This window comes from Copidosoma floridanum, unplaced genomic scaffold, assembly GCF_036245765.1.
Source record: "Copidosoma floridanum isolate Cflo_tuat_1 unplaced genomic scaffold, Cflo_Japanese_pri ptg000001l, whole genome shotgun sequence".
Taxonomy (NCBI): domain Eukaryota; kingdom Metazoa; phylum Arthropoda; class Insecta; order Hymenoptera; family Encyrtidae; genus Copidosoma; species Copidosoma floridanum.
Genome location: NW_028321878.1, coordinates 19,605,090 through 19,610,472, shown reverse-complemented (window position 1 = coordinate 19,610,472; position 5,383 = coordinate 19,605,090). Strand labels below are relative to the sequence as shown.

The following is a 5,383-nucleotide window of genomic DNA, read 5'->3' as shown; positions in this document are numbered from 1 at the left end:
AAAATATTATTTTTTTTATTCACAGTATTCTACGCATGTGGCAGTATGGGATATTACCAAAAATAGTACTACGCATTAAGCCCCCTTTATTAGACTGCAATGGTATCGTTGAATTCAATAAGGCTAGATTCGCTGATGTCTATGGAGCTTTTTGTATTCTTGGAGCTGGTGTTGTGATTTCTCTTGGTATATTTTTTATGGAACGGACTTGGGCAAGCAAGCGACGACTAACACTCATACAAAGGCACATTAAAGGCACTTCTCAACTGTCTCTTCGTCACAAGAATAAAATTATAGTCACAGCCAGGTAATAATAGTTTGTTTATTACAGGATACGGTCATGGTATGCAAATATTTTTTTTCGTTTGTCGCAGTAATTTCAAGGCTCTCATAATTGTAAACAAAAGTAGAATACTAAAAACTCAAGAGACTAAGTTATTTACTAATTTAAATATTTTCATAGCGTTTTTATCCTTATTTCAAGAAACCATTAGCAAGCGTAAACAATACGAAAGAAGTGCCAAGCATCTATTAACTGTATTCACTTAAATTATTATCGTGTCAGATAACTAAAACTGTTTTTTGATAACAATTATCAAGTATTTTGATTTAAAAAAATGTTGGGCACAACGTAGTACTGATAAATTATTTAAATAATATTTTTTGTTTGTTCTCAATGAAATCTGTCAGTTTGATACAGTTCCATTTTTAACATATGAAATACATGTTTTCAAAGGCTTGCAAAAAAAAATTTTTGAAGGCATCGATATTCGGAGGATTGCAGATTCTGAGCAAAGTTTTTAGCGAAATCATCTGTTGACTGATTTTTTAATACATTTTTTGTACGTATGTAATCATAAAAATTACTAATACTTTGAGTGACAGTAGGTGGATGGTTTGTCGTATATTCTCGCTTTAATTTCATTAATTACTGATTAATTGCTAATTAGAAATTTATTGTTCCAGTCAATCTATTTTATTGACAGCTGCTGGTATAGCAAAGTTGTTTTTGTATGAGACTAAAATAGAGAGTGTTGACCATAAAAATGTTTCTCTCCTAATCTTTTTAAAGATTATTTCAATTCGTCATCTGCTTATATCGACGGTTGGGTAAAAGACAGAGCCAACTCAGATACTTGGTGAAAAAGGAGCCAACTCGAAATTTGGGTTGAAAAAGGAGCAAACTCAGGTTCGGGTTGAAGAAGCAGCCAACTCGGGAGTAATTTTTTTTCATCAAGTTTTGTCGTGGTAGCACTGAAATTCACAATATAGGTATACCTATATAAACGAACAAAGATTTTCCATTAATCCAATGGTTCAGAAAAATAATTTATGTTATTGCAATAGAGTGTACTACACTCATTAAATTATGTACTTTACAAGTCTGCTGCGATTAGACGTAATTCTATGATCAGACTATGGACGTAAATCATTTTAAATGTTCTTCAAAAAATTTTTAAATACTTTTTTATTTTCAAACGTCGTGTTAAAAAAAAAAAACTTGTGTTAACTATACAAATGTTTTTTTTGTGAACTGTAGCATGAACAGTTATTGGAATCTTTAATTTTTCTCTACTATTAATACACTAAATGTATGTCAATGCGGCGCGCTACTTCATAATATTTTCATAAAAACTGTAATATTCTTGTGGGATGACATCACTCTGGCACATATCTCTAAGATCTTTTTTTTCATTATTTAATTGAATTTTTGTATTGCATGCTTTGTTTAGTGCATGATTTACAAGTGTGTGTGAATTCAGAGACGTAGTTTGGAATCGTTCATCAAAATCGTATGTAAAGTAAATTGTAGAATCTGGAGTAATTTTAATTTCTCTTACTTGCAATACTTTTGCTTTACATTTTTTATGTTTGTTTTAGATGTTTAGCACGATATGATTTGAACAATTTTGAAAATAAAATAAAGGATGATTATGGTATTATTAAATCAGATTGGAGAGACAAACATAAGAACAGATAAAATAAATAACGTATAAAAAACACATAATTTAATAAGTGTAGTACACTCTATTGCAATAACATAAATTATTTTTCCAAACCATTGGATTAATGAAAAATCTTTGTTCGTTTATGTAGGTATACCTATATTGTGGATTTCAGTGCTACCACGACAAAACTTGATGAAAAAAAATTACTCCCGAGTTGGCTGCTTCTTCAACCCGAACCTGAGTTGGCTCCTTTTTCAACCCAAATTTCGAGTTGGCTCCTTTTTCACCAAGTATCTGAGTTGGCTCTGTCTTTTACCAAACCGTCGATATCTCTTTCAGAAGAGATATTCTATTCACTATGATAGTAATGATACCCAGTGCTATGGTCAACGATTTTTTGCAAAGCTGACTAGATAACGGACAATGCCTACCACGCTCTACCTAGAAAAAATGTTTATCATGGTTAACAAAATTAACGCAAAACTGTGCAAGTATTTATAAAGGATATAAGCAATCAATTCTAAAAAATATGTGTAAAACCATTTTTGTGTGCGTATTATTCATCAGCTGAAAATAAAGTCGAGCAGGCTAAGCCGTTGGTATTGTTTTGACAGTGCAAGATACACGAAAGTTGACGTCATACTAGCTTCTGCTGTAGTATTAATACTGTTTTGAGGCCTTCGACTTTTTTATGGGCTATGAGTTATGGACGTTACAAAGTCCATAAATTTTCCATAAATTGTTCATATATAGCTTACATGATCCTCTGTTCAGTATAAACTGTATTTTCAACCATTTTGTTCTATATAGCAAGCGGAACCTTTACATGATACACAAAAATGTGTCATCCAATTTTTCATGCAGAGTTTGAATGAGTTAAAAACTGATGTATTGGTTTTCATACTTGTATAGCTTTATACTTATGATAAAACCAAAAGCTTGCAACCAGCAAACTATCAAATTTTTCGTTTTATATTTACACATGCTCTCGTAATTTTGCATGACAGGTTTTATACATGACCTCCGTTTAGCACACAGAGTCAGTCTTCACTTTAGTCAGCTAATATACATACACATACCTAACTCATTGTAAATATATTGCCGCTTTTATAACGCATTCTTTTCATTCATAGTGAATAATTAATTTGCCCCTTTTATATTAAGCTGTGTCTTACAACTACCAGTAATTTATCATATAGTTTCTGTTGTAACAATTTATGTCTAGCAGAAGTCGAAGTTTAACAATTTTTAACTTTATGATTTCAGATTACCAATGAAAATTATTGGTATTGATCGTGAAACTCATCTATTCCATGATCAGCCAAAAAAAATCAGCAGCAGTCTCAAGTCACTTTTGTCCATAAGTACAATTAAAAAAGAAAACGAAAAAAATTCGAAAAATCATAACTTAAATTCTCAGCTGTATCCGTATTATCCGTAAAAAAATACTTTTAGATTATATTTGTTTGTGAGTTTCTATGTACTAGTACTGTAGTTTAACAAAAGTTCTTGTCATTATTCATCAATACAATATTTATGCAATAGAAACATTTCCGTTAAATCTTTTCCCAACTGTAATATACTATTATTTCTTTTTTGAATATTCAGTAGCGTGAGATCACTACAAGGTAAGTTTGAGAAACGAGTGAAGCTGTATTTTGATTAAATTTAGTCTTTTTTATTCTATTCTAGAGTTTTGCAAACAAATCTAGATTAAAGAGTCGTTATAATAACGATAATAATACATATGCACATTGAAATACTGAATCCAAAATTTTATTTAGGTTTAACCTTCACCAAATGTTATCTTATCGTAAGTTTAGCTGAGAGGCAAATTTTTCCTGTATAGTTGGGAAGGGTCTGTTTTTCAAATAAAAAAATGTTGCCTACTGTGTAATATTAGCTGTCCAGGAGCCAACCAGAAAAGTTCTGGGCTCATAGAAATATTCAAGAAATTTAGTCATAAGACAGCATTCATTCGGGCAATAACAATTCAGCGTGGTAATGCCATGGGAATGACTGCAAAAACAAATAAGACGAAATTTTGTAATGCAAATTTGATTAACTTGCTTCGTTCGTCACAGTATTAATAGCTTTTGCATCTAAGTATAGATTCAAGAGCTTTTGTTTAAAAAAAAAAGTTTGCCACATTGAGAAAAGCATTTGTGTACTATCAAAGTACAAGTATGTTAAAAAAAATTAGTTTACATATTCCTTATGACTTTTTTAATTCTAGCTGTGCACAGACGGCATGTTAATAGTTAACGTGCCACATTTAATACTTTTACTACTTTAATATCATTAAAACAATGAATTATGCAATGACAATACAACAAGATTACGTGAAGTCCTCAATTCTATGTAATAAAAATGTAAACGAAGTTCACAATTTATCAGTTAAAATATCATTAGCATCATGGCAAAATATTAGAATGAATTATTGATATTTTAACTATAACAATACGTATGGTTTCAGGATCCATATTATAAGTAAGTTAATAGTTAACACATGAAGTTAATTACGTACAAATCCATCTCTCAGTGCAGACGCAACCAATTGCAAAAGCCTTGGCAATACTCTTCAAATAGTGTAAAAAATCATTTTTTTCAAGCAGTTGACTGCAGATTAGGTAGTTTTAACGCATCTGTGTTAAATATTCGTTATTAAAAATAAATTTTACATTAACTTGTATCAGTGTCTTAGAAGAAAAATATTGTTTTTATCAAAATTATTTTAAATTAATTGTTACTAACAAATTTAGAACAAAGATCTCACTTTTTTAGCTGTTACAGTTATCTATTGTGATAAGAAGTATTATATTTAGCTCTTGTTAAAAACAGTTCTTACAAGCAAACTTAATTAACTTAATTATTTTATTAAAAACACTAAATTTCAATAACTTTCATTGGTCAATATACAAAATTTTGTATCTGGAAATTTTTTGTGCATCATCAACCTGCTCGTTTTTCCAAAACGGTTACCAGATATATTTAAAATTTGAATACATGTTCAGATCATGTTATTTTGCTTTCCTCCACTTAAACATAATTAATAAACGCATAACCTTTTTCACAAATTCAATCTTTACTGTTCATTTACTAGTGATGCACTAAACACTAGATGCATCAATTTGAATGAGAGTGCCAAGCCAAAACGGCGTCCGATGGGTTCCACCGGAATCCGCTAGGATTTTTTAGTCGAAAATTAAACGTTTCACAAGTGAAGTGTTCAAGAAGTGTAAATAAGAAGAAGTAAAATTAAAGTTATCGGTATATTTACCTGGCGTTGGGGATACCACGATCACGAAGATGGTTCCCCCAGGGTGAGGCTCCGTCCTTGCACTATGATTGGGCTGACCCTTGCGACTATTCCTATCGTGGATACATCGGGCGCACTATTTTTGGTAGCTGGGAATGCGTTCGCGCAATCCCGA

At 31.1% G+C, this 5,383-nt stretch overlaps 1 non-coding gene across 1 annotated transcript; it reads left to right on the top strand.

Annotated features, from left to right (window-relative positions):
- Window positions 1-5,221: 5,221 nt before the first annotated feature.
- On the top strand, window positions 5,222-5,383 carry LOC149376070 (U1 spliceosomal RNA). Its single transcript, XR_016293194.1, has one exon. It is a non-coding gene; the product is annotated as a U1 spliceosomal RNA (small nuclear RNA).